At 40.5% G+C, this 15,123-nt stretch overlaps 1 long non-coding RNA gene across 1 annotated transcript; it reads right to left on the reverse strand.

Annotated features, from left to right (window-relative positions):
* Nucleotides 1-3,397: 3,397 nt before the first annotated feature.
* Nucleotides 3,398-13,959, reverse strand: LOC142872300 (uncharacterized). The gene is made up of 4 exons (XR_012920505.1): nt 13,773-13,959; nt 6,602-6,741; nt 3,848-4,026; nt 3,398-3,517 (listed from the first exon to the last, which is right to left on the reverse strand). It is a non-coding gene; the product is annotated as an uncharacterized LOC142872300 (long non-coding RNA).
* Between the last annotated feature and the right edge of the window lie 1,164 nt (nt 13,960-15,123).

A 15,123-nucleotide genomic window follows, 5' to 3' on the forward strand; every position in this document is an offset into this window, starting at 1 on the left:
ATAAAATCTTCAAAACACTTTGCACACTACTTGGTACATGATTAGCAGTGAAAAAAAGAAAGAAAGAAAAAAGTTGCTACCACTGGTAAAGATACAAATATCCCACACCTATCATGTGTCTAGTTAACATCAATAGTGTCACTGGATTACACAGGAATGAAAAATATTTTCTACCAACAATATGCCTCTGATGAGGTCACTCTTATGAGAACTCATTTGAGAAGTGTCTCTTGAATAGGAATTTTGCTTTAGGTTATACTTTAATATAAGAAAGAGCATTTTTTTATGTGTGTGAAGATAACTAACTTCTAATCTGGCCCACTGCCCTGAACTTTCCACTTTGTTTTGTGTGATAGTGGGTTTTAAATCAACCAATATATAAGCCCTCAGAAATCTGTTTCATCTGGGTTCAGAAAGCTATTTATTTTCTTCTACAGTTTTCTGAATTAATCTTATTTCTTGGTTGTCATATCTTGTAACTCACATCCTTCTTTGTAGTGAATTGTAGCTTCTTCTTTCCCCTTCACCATAAAGCTGCATACCTGAAAAATAGCAAGTCCTTCCCTTTTATCATTTTTATTTAATTTTCACTGCAAAACTAATTCACATATTTTATTGAGATTTTCTTAAAAATCCAAAGCCAAATAACATAGATGTGTCTGTGTGTACACACATGCACATGTGTGAAGTAAACAAGTAAAAAGAGAAAATATGTTGTGAACTTCCACAATTTCATCACCTCAATCCCGCTTTCTAGAGATAACTGAAGTTAATCATTAGGCCTATGTTTTTCCAAACAGCTTTCTAGGTATATACAAACATTCACATTTTATATATGTTAGGGAGAAATTTGTTGTGGATTCAGCAAAAATAAAATAATTGATACACACAGTTCTGCAGCTCATTATTTTTCCTCTTCAATGATGTACCATGGACATTTCGTATTGTTACAGACGTATCATTCCTATTCTTTTGTAATAAATTTGTTCTTTAAGTATAATTGTGTGTAGTTAATTTATCCATTAATTTACTCAAGTAATATTTGTTGATCATCAAAATGAAGAAAATATGTGCTAGTTGCTATGGAAAATGCAAAGTTATAAAAGACATAGTTTTTGCCCATTGAACACATATTATAATATGAAAAGATAAATAAGACAGGAACATACAATGATATTAAGCAGTACAGAAAACATAAACTTAGATTTTAGTACTACTTAAATTCAGAAGAAAGTAAATAACTTTGGAAAGGGCTGATCTGGAATATTTTTAGGAGAGTTGGATTTGAATTGGATCTGGAAAGATTGGTTGGGTTTTAACTAATGTAGAAAAGGAAAAAAAGATAGTTTTAGCCAAATCTCCCAAGGAAGAAAAATAATAAGACATATTTATTTTATCAAATCCAAATACATTGATTATAAAACATTTTGATTTCAGAGATATTTAAAAGTGGGATAAATGTTAAATCAAGAAAATATAGTATTTGTTCAATATGATTGGAAGGGCAGATTTATAGAAGGTAGAACTGGTAGATAAATCTAGATCAGTCAGTAGGAGCCTTGAATGCTAGGGTAAATTCAAAATTCACTGTTTTGATTCTTTTCCAGATCTTTCTTTCCTTCTTATGAGAAGCTCTTACAAATTAGGATAAGGCCAGATAACCCAATCTTACTGATTGATTGTAGAGACAGGTCTTGCTATGTTGCTTAGGCTAGTCTTGAACTCCTGGCCACAAGCAATCCTCTCACCTTGGCCTCCCAAAGTGCCGGGATTACAGGTCTGAGCCACCATGCCCTGCCAGATAACCTAATCTTTAAAACTATTGCCCCATTTTGGCAGGCCCTCCCACTGACTGTTTTTTTCTTTTTCCATAAAGAAATAAATATTTAAAAAATATTAATTTAGGCCGGGCGCAGTGGCTCACGCCTGTAATCCTAGCACTCTAGGAGGCCGAGGCGGGTGGATTGCTCAAGGTCAGGAGTTTGAAACCACCCTGAGCAAGAGCGAGACCCCATCTCTACTATAAATAGAAACAAATTAATTGGCCAACTAATATATATACAAAAAATTAGCCGGGCATGGTGGCGCATGCCTGTAGTCCCAGCTACTCGGGAGGCTGAGGCAGAAGGATTGCTTGAGCCCAGGAGATTGAGGTTGCTGTGAGCTGGGCTGACGCCATGGCACTCACTCTAGCCTGGGCAACAAAGCGAGACTCTGTCTCAAAAAAAAAAAAATATTAATTTACTCATATTTTATTTCATGGGCCTGGTACTATGCCAGCACCAGCATATCAATGGTTAACAAGGCACAGCCTTAGCCTCACGGTGCTCACAGCCTTGTCGATAGACTTTCCAATGCCCTCTCCCCACTCCCCAGATTTCATCAGTGTCAAAGTTTGCTGGCCTATCAACCGTTAAACATAGACATCACCTTCTGCTTGGCCTCGTTTCTAGTTTGTGGTTATGATTTCCTGCTTGCCTTACCAAGCTATGATTTCTTGAAATCCCCATGCCTTTTCATAACACCTGGGCAACTTTTTTCCCCACTGTGCTTTTGCTTAAAGCAGAACTACTACAAATGAACTTTTGTTTGTTACAGTATCTCCATGATTATTTCCTAAAATTAAAAAAGTTGGTTTTTGGATTCCCTTGATGTTCACGTGGACTTAGAAACATGCTAAGTATCCACCACAGAGAGGGTCCTTTTATAAATCCACATGAAGCAAACTTCTACTTGGGAACTAGAATTAGGCATCAAGCTCTGCATTCACATTCAAGAGTTTTAGTTTTCTTGAGGAATTGACCCTTTCACTGTTATGAAATGTCCCTCTTTATCCCTGATGATATTCCTTCTTCTGGAATCTACTTTGTCTGGTGTTACTAGAGTTAGTCTAGTACAGCCGTCGGCCTCCGAGATAGTCCGCAATGACCCCTGCCCCCTGGTACACAGACCCCGGGTAGTCCTCTCTCACATTGTGACAAAGTTGGTCTGTGTGACCAATCAAATACTGCAAAAGTACTGTTATGAATACTTCATTCCTGAGATTAGATTATAAAAGACTATGGCTTCTTTCACAGCCTCCCCGCCCCTCTTCCACCATCACTTCCTCTTGGGGAAGGCAGCCATGAGCAGCCCGACAGAGAATCCAGGAGACAAGGAGCTCAAGCCTCCTGCCAACCACCACATACGTGGGCTTGGATGCCGATCCTTCAGACCCAGCCGAGCCCGCCCTAGATCATGAAAGACCATGAATTGGAAAACCCAGCTAAGTCACCCCAGATTCCTGACTCTCAGAAAGGAAGAGGTAATAAATGTTTGTTGACCACCCCATGTTGGGTGATTAGTCAGAAGGACTCACAAGACTCAAGAGAAGGCTATATTCACAGCTAAAGTTTATTATGACAAGTGACACAGAGAAGACAGCAAGACAGATATTTTCGCTGGCAGAGTCCACACAGGTCCAGTACAAGCTTCAGGGTCCTTCTTCATCAGAGGCCACACAGGGGGTACTTTCTTTCTAGCAGCAAATTACAGGAACATGTGTGAGATGTCTCTACGCAAGGTCCAAGGATATTTTGGTATGCTGGTCACATAAGCATATCTTACTGTGCAACCAGCCATGACAACTGAAATACAGGACCCCAGGAATCAAGCCAGGTGCACATCATTAATCTTGATATTTGTGCAAAGCAACCTGACAAGCTGGTAGGGCATAGACCATTGCTCCAGGTATACACAACAAAATCGTCAGTCCTTGACATACGAGAGCCATTTTCCCAGTGATTGGCCAAGGCTCAATCATAGTTTTAGGTTCTCATAGAGATATGCAAGAAATATACAAGCAAACCTGCTCTGTTAACTCTTTCCTCAAAACGTGGCCCACGGCCAGCATCAATTGCCAAATGCACAGATGAAGGAGACTTCGGATAATTCCAGCCCCCAGACTTCAAGTCTTCCAGCTTAGCAGTGTGAAGCGGAAATAAGCATTCTCCATTGTGTCCTGCCAGGATTCCTGGCTCACAGAAACTATATGAAATAAGAAATGATTATCACTTGAAGCCATCCAACTTTTGGGGTAGTTTGTTATACAACAATAGATAAATAACACAGAATATTTTTCTATTCTTTGTAAGTCTGGCAATGTTTTATTGAATGACAATGTGAATTTTATGTTTTAGAGAACTGGATTATGATGTATTTCATTAAATAATATTAGGATTCTGTTTCATTGCTAGCTGAGTTATAAGTGGAATATTCTTTAAGATTGCTTTTAAATTTGTTAGGGTGGGTCTGGGCAGACTTTATCTTATCTCCACCACTACTAAGGTGTTTTCAGTAATATGGTGATATTTCTGAGATTGAGTGTGTTCATTGAGTATTTAAGAGGGTTGTCTGCACATTCTATATTTAGATTTAAAACCACGTGCTCTCTTTTGCCCCAGTATCATCACCTAGGCCGACCTCTTTCCTAAAAGCACTCACCTCCTTTCGTTTGATTATCCTCCTACTTTGCTTACCACTACTAAGCTGATAATATTTTCAAAACTGCCTCAGGGGTTGACAAGGGGCTATATTGTAAATATTTTAGGCTTTGCAGGTCACATACAGTCACTGTCGCATATATTTCTTTGTTTGTTTTTACAATCCTTTGAAAATATACAAATCATTCTTAGCTAGTGAGCTGTTCAAAAAGTCTGTGGGCTGGATTTGGCCTGTGAGCCATAGTTTGCTGACACCTGATCTATTTGATGTCCTTTGCATTAAGAGATCTTTCTACTCTGGCTGAGAGGACCATTAATGATTCCCAGCGTTGTGTAAGTTCCAAAATTTTTTCTGCCCACTGATTCTCATGGTTCTTTTCCCAGCCTTGGGTGGTTTCCTCTCATGCTCGCTCAGGTTAGCTCTCAGTCAAAGACTCGAATGGAGCCCTCCGTGGATTTCCCTGGCTCTGTCTCTCTCGGTGGAGCTCCCTCCTCTCTGGTACTCAGTGCTACCAGGCCTGGCCATTGTAACCTCTCTGAACTCTGATCTCTCTCTTCTCTAGTTAGCGAGACTGCAGGTTCTTTCTGGGTTCCCTTCTTGTGCCATTATCTGCTTATATATATTAATACTTACTCCCATGTGTTGGTTTCAATCCATCTTAAACATGAATTTCGCACAGAAATTGTTTAGTTGTACTTCATGTCTGCATTGTTAAACACAGGAGCACACCAGCACACACGCAGATCATCATCATGCCATTAACTAGAGCTATAGCTCAGTGACCTTAGACTTACAAGATTTCTAGTTGAGACAAATCCTAAATGCTCTATCTGATCTTAGTCCAACTCTAACCCTTTATGGAATTTCCCTCTTCAGCTTCTCTAGTAGTGAGCATGTACTTTTTGAAAGACATATTCTACTTTTTAAGATAGCCTTTTTCATTATTGGACAGCAAATCATGATCAGAAAATGTACTTTATTATAAACTAAAATATAATTCCTAATCACATTCCCTTTTCAGTTCTTATTAAATTTGTGTTTAACCCAAATCCATAGGACTGATATGTGCCACAAAAAAGCATGGTGCAATGACACTATGTATAGGAGGATTTGTTCTGGTCAGGGACATTAGGGAGGACATTCTTGAGGAGGTATGAGTTGAGATCTGAAAGCAAAGTAGGAGTTAATCAGACGAAAGGAGGTGGGTGAATGCTTTTAGGAAAGGGGTTGGCCTAGGTGACAATACTGGGGCAAAAGAGAGGAAGTGGTTTTAAATCTAAATGTAGAATGTGCAGATAACCCTCATAAATGCTCAGTGAATACACTCAATCTCGGAAATATCACTATATAATGAAAACACATTTCTGACATTTTGGGCGTACTTGTAGAGAGGCAGATTTAATGTCAATGTGAGGAAGTATTTTGGAATAGTATTATTGTCCCTATCGCAGGTTTGTGGGGCTAGAAGCTTTTACATTTTGGAAGTCTTCTTTAAGATAAAAAAGTAAATGATAGGTAAAAAATTAAGCACAGGGCTTGGAAGAGACCCTTGGCAGTGAAAGTCCCTGAATCAGATGTTTTATTAGCTTTAGGGTAAAAAAATCTACCTACTGTTTTGAGGGATTCATACAAAGGGTCCATGACCATATGGTGGTAATGTCATCAAGAGATTCCATACATTGTATAGGAAGCTGGACTTGATAGACTTCTAATTCTCCTCTAAATCCAAAGATTTTGTGTTTATTTGTCTTATGTTTGAGAATTGAATAGGCCAACTTTGACTCTTGTAATCTTGGACCCTCCCTCGTGCCCCCCCACCCCCGACCCTGTGGTTTGTAGAATGAATTGTCTGATACACAAACAATGAGGTGGTGTTTGGGACTGTGTGGGTGTGTGGGGTGTATCTTTTAGACTCTGATTTAAATGAATTATAAAGTTAAGTGCCCAGCTTTGACCCCTAGTCTATTGTTTTGTTCTAGCACTCACGTCATCACTCACAGAATCAGAGCTGAAAAGTCTTATGCATCAAGTCAGGGCTTGTGTCCCACGCTAGCCAACATGGGTACATACAGAACACCTCAGTGACAGCCCAGAGACAGCCCCCACCCCGCCCATTCACCTCTGTCCAGAGGAGGCCTGAGGAGAGGAGTCGTATGTTTTTAGTGCACCATCCCTGCTGCATTTATGTATAATGGTGCTTCTCTTGTCTGCACCACTGTCAGAAGGGAAGGATGGCATATTCCAAATGAAGACTTCCTACTTCACAAACGTAAACAAAAACAGAATCCTCAGAGTCAATTATGCTCTGAATCATTATTCTAGAACAGGAAGAATCCTAACAACAACCAAATATTAAGAGCAGCTCTGTGAATGAACACTTCTGCATTCCCAGGGTAGTTGTCTGGGCAGATTATAAAGCTCTTAGCAAATTTTAATTAGAGCTCAGAGGTTGGTGAGTTACATGGCAAAAGTTCTTGCTAGCATGCTCACCAGAGAAGTAAAATCAGGTGAGGTCAAGTGGTCAGTTCATAGACACCTGGTCATGCTCATCTGTGATTACTTTTCCAGTCTGTCAGGTTTTCAGGAATCTGACTTGTTAGTAGCTCTGCCAGGCCCCATCCCTTGGCTTGTAGGGGCTCAGGTCTGGAGCTAATGCGTTAATGTCAGCTCGTTGCCCCAGGGCTTGGCTGGGTCAGGTCTGGACATGCTGGCTCTTTTTGGAGTCGGTCTACAGGAGACATCTCTGAGCCCAGGGATAACAGTTCTGGAGTTGGGTAGTTTCTGAGCACACCTGCCAGGCATGATGTGGGAACAAGGACAGAGCCCTTCAGGAGGAGATAATTGACTTCAAAGAGCTCCAAGTTGGTTGACGTTTTCTCTATTTGAAGGAACAGTTAAAGACCTATTTTTGTTATTTGTGTATTCTTAGAATTCTCTACTACCACTTCTAAGAAGACAGAAAAATTTGGTGGCTAATAAAGAAATAAAAGATAAAATCCCCTTGAGGAAAGGTGAAGACCAGGAACTTCCCTGTCCTCTGTGTATCTTACTCCCACCCAGAACTCTGGGGTGTCTATGTTTTGTGCCCCATGAGGACACCGTGAGTCCTCAGGAAGGGTTCCAGGGTCAATGGCCGGTGAGTTTGCTCACTATGGATTTAGCCTCTGTTGCTTAGGAATTTCCCAAACGTCAACAGTTTCCATTAATATTATCCAGCCACCAATATGTTGACACAAATTTACTTCAAATCTATATATTCCTCTTTTTTGGTCTGGCCAACAATTTGGAGAAAAATAGAATATTGTCTGCTATCGGGCAAAGGTTGATTGTCTTTTATGTATTCTAAAGCAAGACTTTTCCAACCTCAGGAGCTTTCACCAGGTCTGGCACTGTGGGGTTTGGAGAACCACCCCCCTATCTACCCAGACTTCATCTTCAGAATTTCAAAAAACCACAATTCTGTCCCTTCTCACTTTTTTCTTGGTATCTTCTATCCTCATTTCCAAATCCCTTCTTTCCCTTCAAATTTTCATTGTCTCTCTTTGGATCTTTTATTTTTATTTGATGTTTTCCTTAAATTAATTCAAATCAGAATTTTGTATACTCATCCATCTTTCACTGTGGTTCTTTGTCTAAGGATACCCTGATGGTTTATTTTTAAGCTTTAAAAAATGTTTTACATATAAAAACTCCCCACTTATGAACTTTTTTGGTCTCAGCAGCTAATTGGACTGATATATTTAGGAAATAGTTAATAATGTCTCCTGGAGCTTTCCTTAGCTTTTAACTAATAGCTCAGAATCTATCTTCCTGTAGGTGAAACTTTTTTTTCCCTTAAATTCCTCATTATTCTGTGTACCAGGTACCCTGTGTACCTGTTTGAAGAGTTCAGTCATCTCTTCCTTTTTCCTCAATGAGTTGACAGCTCAGTACCTAGAAAACCTTAAAGGTGGCAATAATGACCAACAGGTTAAATAAGAGAGTTTTGTTGAGACATAGGCTTGGTGAGGGGGCCTTTAGGACAGCTCTTACTGTCCTCTCCTGAAGGCATAATATCAGGACTCTGCACTGCAAGGTGCAAACTGCTTGGTCAGTATTCCACCTCTTATAGCAAAGTACCACAGACTGGGTGGCTTAAACAACAGAAGTTTATTTCTCCTAATCCTGGAGGCTACAAGTCAAAATCAAGCAGCTGGCTGGGTTGGTTTCTTCTGAAGCCAAGTGTAGCTTGCAGACGCCCCTTTCTTTCTCCCTGTGTCTTTACATGGTTTTTGCTGTGTGTCTATGTCGTAATCTCCTCTTCTTATAGAACACCTGTCACCTTGGATTGGGGTCCACCTTAATGACTCATTTTAACATGGCTACCTCTTTAAAGACCCTATCTCCAAATACAGTCACAATCTGAGGTACTGGGGGTTAGGGCTTCAACATACGCATTTTGTGGGGGACACACATCAGCCCCTAATAGTACATGAACAACTCCTCAGATAGACGCCAGATTTCTAGTAACAGCATAGCTCGAAAACACAGCCCAAGCCTACAAAGTCTGTGCAAAGGGCAGATTACAGGCCCCATTAGGGCCCGATGTTGCAGGTGTTCCTCTCTTATTCTGCAGACAATTTGTAACAAATGTAAACAGGCTGCGTTCTCTGGAGCAGACTGTGTGCAGAGAAACTGCCAGACAGAAAAAAAGCCAAGCCACTGGGGCAGACGTGACAACCTCAGCAGGAAGTGATGGCAGCACCAAGAGGGCAGCATGAAAACCTTAAAAGGACAAAGCTCTACCGTCAATGACTGGATCATACGATGAGAACAGAATAACGATAATTCCGAATTGTCAAAAGTAGCGGAGGTTATTTTCAAAAACCGGAACAGATGTGAGAATCCTGATACAAAACCATCCTCATATAGCCATCTAATCTTTGACAAAGCAGACAAAAACATACGCTGGGGAAAAGAATCCCTTTTCAATAAATGGTGCTGGGAAAACTGGATAGCCACCTGTAGAAGGCTAAAACAGGACCCACACCTTTCACCTCTCACAAAAACCAACTCACGCTGGATAACAGACTTAAACCTAAGGTATGAAACTATTAGAACTCTAGAGGAAAAAGTTGGAAACACTCTCCTAGACATCGGCCTGGGCAAAGAGTTTATGAAGAAGTCCCCAAAGGCAATCACAGCAGCAACAAAAATAAATAAATGGGACATGATCAAACTACAAAGCTTCTGCACAGCCAAAGAAATAGTCATGAAAGTAAACAGACAACCTACAGAATGGGAGAAAATGTTTGCATCCTATGCATCCGATAAGGGACTGATAACTAGAATATACTTAGAACTCACGAAAATTAGGAAGAAAAAATCAAATAACCCCATTAAAAAGTGGGCAAAGGACTTGAACAGAAACTTTTCTAAAGAAGACAGAAGAATGGCCAACAAACATATGAAGAAATGCTCAACATCTCTAATCATCAGGGAAATGCAAATCAAAACCACAATGAGATATCACTTAACCCCAGTGAGAATGGCCTTTATCAAAAAATCTCCAAACAATAAATGCTGGCGTGGTTGCGGAGAGAGAGGAACACTCCTACACTGCTGGTGGGACTGCAAACTAGTTCAACCTCTGTGGAAAGCAATATGGAGATACCTTAAAGCGATACAAGTGAATCTACCATTTGATCCAGCAATCCCATTGCTGGGCATCTACCCAAATGATCCAATGACACTCTACAAAAAAGACACCTGCACGCGAATGTTTATAGCAGCACAATTCATAATTGCAAGGCTGTGGAAACAGCCCAAGTGCCCATCAATCCAAGAATGGATTAATAAAATGTGGTATATGTATACCATGGAGTACTATTCAGCTCTAAGAAACAATGGTGATATAGCACATCTTATATTTTCCTGGTTAGAGCTGGAACCCATACTACTAAGTGAAGTATCCCAAGAATGGAAAAACAAGCACCAGATATATTCTCCAGCAAACTGGTATTAACTGAGTAGCACCTAAGTGGACACATAGGTACTACAGTAATAGGGTATTGGGCAGGTGGGAGGGGGGAGGGGGGCGGGTATATACATACATAAGGAGTGAGATGTGCACCATCTAGGGGATGGTCATGATGGAGACTCAGACTTTTGGGGGGAGGGGGGAAATGGGCATTTATTGAAACCTTAAAATCTGTACCCCCATAATATGCCGAAATAAAAAAAAGGATTATATAAATGTTAAAAAACAAACAAACAAAAAAAACCTATGGCAGAAAGCTGTGGAAATTTTCCTATTAAATACTGTATAGTTAAAACTGGGCATTTCAGGGAGACACGCTTCAGTTACTGGAGTAATTCACCTAAGCAAAATTAAAATTTCCCAGTTCTGCTGGATAAATGTTTCTTTCTATGTGTGACAGACAAGGTCCTGCTTGGAAGTCATGACGACTTTGCGATAATCCTGGCTTTCCTGTTACCATGGTCTTCAGGTTTGGACTGACCTCCCAGGGACATTCTATGAGCAGTCACTGAGATTTGCTAACAGTTTTCAAAGAAGATGTTTATCAGATAATTTTTAATTTAAACCACAGTCTCCGTAGTGCGCAGTGAATTAATAGTTCAATAACTTCTAGAATGCTTTTATGAATAGTGCAATTGCATGGCATTTGCACTTTGTGTATAGGTGTATTAGAAGTAGTAATGTGTTTAGTGGAAACATTTAAAATAGACCATAATTTTTATAACCCTGTTTTGGCATTTCCTCATGTTTTAGTACACCAGGAGGCTCAAAAATGGGCCTGGCCCCTGCATTTCTGAGCTCTGAGAGGCCCTGAACCTGAACTTGCTATGTGTTCAGCCTCACCCTCCTCTGAATAATCTCCTCCGGTTTGTACTTTGTGCCTCCGACCTCCTCTGTCTCATATGATAGTTAGTTATAAAGCTGTTTTTATCTCTCTTGCCAGATTCCCAATGAACAATTCCTACAGTAAATGTTAGTTTCTGTGTCAAATCCAGGGACACTTTGTTGCTATCATTTCTCTAAGCAACAAAAAGCCTGGCTATACCTGGTCTTTGTTTTCTTCTTCTTAAACAGTTTTGAGTCTTTTTTAGTGCTTGTTGCAACTGCCTTCCAAGGTTAGCCTGAGAACTCTTCTTTAGGCTCACAGGAGGATCTCCCAGCATGCCTTGCGGGAGAGTTTGCACAGTGCCCTGCAGTGGTGTGCTGGTAAATGTTTAACAACCGGCTCTGGGGTGGGTTGTGAGGAGGAAGGTGTTCGTGGTTATAAACACTGGATATGGAATTGGGAAGAAATGCACACCATTGGCTCTTGCTACCTAAACAGATTGATTGCACAGGGTTCCAGCACACCACCAGTTCGCAGCTCAGGGACAGTGAGAAAAGCTATTCTGTAAGGTATAGAGAAGCCAGCTGAATCTCTTCTCCTTCTGGTCTACAGCCATACCACCCTGAACATGTCCCATCTCGCCAGAATCTCTTCTCCACCCGCACAAGGCGAGCCAGTAGTGCATACTCACAAAACTGTCTCACTTTCCAGGCCTGCCTCCTCTCAGCCCTCCCCAGCTGACATGTTGACAAACCCTGGAACAGCTTTAAAGTCATGGGCAATGACATAAATGGATCTACTTGGAAGTTTCTCAAAGGGTCACTAATATGAAGGCAGTTCAAAACTCTCAGAATTAAGTAATGCATATGGGCTGACTTTGAGGTTATAACCATTAACCTTTCCCAAATTAATTTTTTTTTAAGCATTTGCTCAACTTCCTACCCCTTTACACCCACCCACACTAACTTCTTAGACACATGTCAAGGTGTCTGTGACTCAACAATTTTTATCGAAGAGGCAATGGTACCACCCCCTCCCCATCCTACCTCCTTTCCCCTCTTCCATATGCCAGAGTGAGCAGATTTTAAACATCTAGAATCAGACATTTTGTTTTGCTCTATCTCCTGACGTGATGTTTTGTTCACAACAGATAGCCAAAAATACTGAAGTTAAAACTAGTTCATTTCTCGTAGTATATGAGAAATAACCATTTTTTCCCTCACTAAAGGTGCTCATAAATGCTCATTAATTCTTGCATGTACAAGTTGAGATAGTTTCTAAGCTGAAGGAAACCTTTTGTTCTTGGAAGAACCGGCTTTTCTGCCTTAGACAATGAAGGATGGACAATGGGGGTGTCTGATCTTGCTCTGTCCCACCCTTCTTTTAATAGCAAGCATGGGGTTGTCCACCTCTCACAACCAGACTCTTCCCTGAATTATCACAGCCTCAAAAGCTTTAGCAATTTTTGACTGAAATCATATGCTTAGGTATGATGGTTCCTGGGACTGCAAGGTAGGAAAACCTTGAGTCTTAAAAACAAATAAACTCACAAACAATACGACAGTAAAAAAGGCAGACAATAGCAAATGTTAATGAGGATGTAGAGAAAGGGGACCCCTCATACATCGCTGGTGGGAATGTGAAATGATACTGCCACTTTGGAAATAGTTTGACAGTCCATACAAAGTTAAACTTAAACTTGCCATATGACCTAGCAATTCTACTCCTAGTTATCCACCCACAAGAAACGAAAACATATGTTCATACAGAGACATGTATGGGAATGTCCACAGCAGGTTGATTCACAATAGCCCAAACTGGAAACAATCCAAGTGTCTATCAATGGTGAATTGAAAAACAAAATGTGATATATCCATACAATGGAATATTCTGCAGCAATGAAAGGTAAAGAAGTACTAATACACGCCACAAGGTCGGCCAGCCTCAATAACGTTATGCTAACTGAAAGGCACCAAACACAAAAAACTACATATTGTATGTGAAATTTCCAGGAAAGGCAAATCTATGAGAGACAAAAAGCAGAATGGTGATTGTTTTGGTGCTAGAAATAGGAACAGGGATTGACTACAAAATGGACACAAAAGATCTTTTGGGGATGGTGGAAAGTTGGCAAATTTAACACAACTGTCAATTTGCTCAAAATCATTTGATTGCATGTTTTAAAATGAATGAATTTTAGCGTATGTAAATCATGCTTCAACAAGCATTTTAAAGACAACACAACAGATGAAGGCCTTTGTTAATTCTATTTAGCTCTTGGTTTTCCTTGTCTGATTGCAGATCCCAAAGGGCTACATATCACCCAGCTGCATCTTTTTTCCCTTTTCCCTGGCAGGTGAGAAAAGCATAAAACTGTGCCACTGGAGGAGGCAGGCATTAGGCCCGACAAAGCCAAAGAAGTCTGCTGGAAATGGTGTGACTTACTCATTGAGTTCCGCCCTGGGCCCCCAGCCTTCCTTGCATGGAGGTGGCTCTGTGAGGGAGTGATGTTCCCGTGGGGGAGTGTGTGCTCCTGTCGCACCCACGCAGGGGGACTGTGCTCAATCCCAGGAGACAAAGGCATCCTTGTTAAACTGGAGCCAGTCTTACCTTCAAGCATGAGATCATTTTGACCACTGATCTATCTCTTCCTTACCCAAGGATACGCCCTCTCTTCAGACAGAAAAAGAACAGGAAGCCCAAAGGGAACCTTCTAATTTTTAACTTGGTCTTTTGATGTTGCCTTTGAAAAATATCCTAGAGCTTACTCCAGAACAGCCAAATACATGATGGCACTTTCCAGAAAGGGACCAGCCAGGAGTTGGCAGAGCAGAAACTTTGGCAAGGAGTCTGTCATGTTGTTCCAGCCCCGGGGGTGGGGGGGAACAATACACTACATTTTTGCCTATTGAACTGGCAAACTGGCAAAAACTAAAATGTACTCACTGTTCTAATTTGGAGTACTTAGAAAATAATGGGCCTACGAGCCTAATCTGGTGGCTTAATTTTCTCTTAGCAATACCTCTAGAGAATGTTTCACCCTGGTGGTTTAGTTCTTCTGCCTGTGGCCACAGCTACCTTTCTGTTTTCACATCCTTTGACTTCCTTGTGTATACTTGACTTTTTTAAAGATTGTATTCACCCTTCTTTTTTTACTTAGCTTCACTTTTTTTTTTATTGCTGTGGTAAGAACACTTACCATGAGATCTGCCCTCTTGATAAGTTTTTAAGTACACAATACAGTATTATTAACCATAAGGCACTACATTGTACAATAGATCTCTAGAACTTATTCATCTTGAAGAACTGAAAGTTTAACACCCTGTGAGCAATAACTCCCCATTTTCCTCCTCCCCCAAGCCCTTGGCAACCACCATTCTACTCTCTGTTTCTGAATTTGGCTATTTTAGGTATAGATACCTTCTATAAATGGAATTGTGCAATATTTGGGCCCCTGTGACCAGCTTATTCCTTTAGCATGTCCTCTAGGTTCATCCATGTTGTCGCATATGGCAGGATTACCTTTTTTTTTAAGGCTGAATAATTTTCCATATACCACGTTTTCTTTATCTAGATATCCATTGATGGGCATTTAGGTTGTTTCCACATCTTGGCTATTATGAATAGTGCTGCAATAAATGTGGGAGTATAGATACCTCTTTGAGATCCTGATTTTAATTCTTTTGGGTATGTACCCAGAAATGGGAGTGCTGGATCATATGGTAGTTTTATTTTTAGTTTTTGGAGAAACCTCCATACTGTTTTCCATAGCAGCCACACCATTATGCATGCCCAT

Source organism: Microcebus murinus, chromosome 8 (assembly GCF_040939455.1).
Source record: "Microcebus murinus isolate Inina chromosome 8, M.murinus_Inina_mat1.0, whole genome shotgun sequence".
Taxonomy (NCBI): domain Eukaryota; kingdom Metazoa; phylum Chordata; class Mammalia; order Primates; family Cheirogaleidae; genus Microcebus; species Microcebus murinus.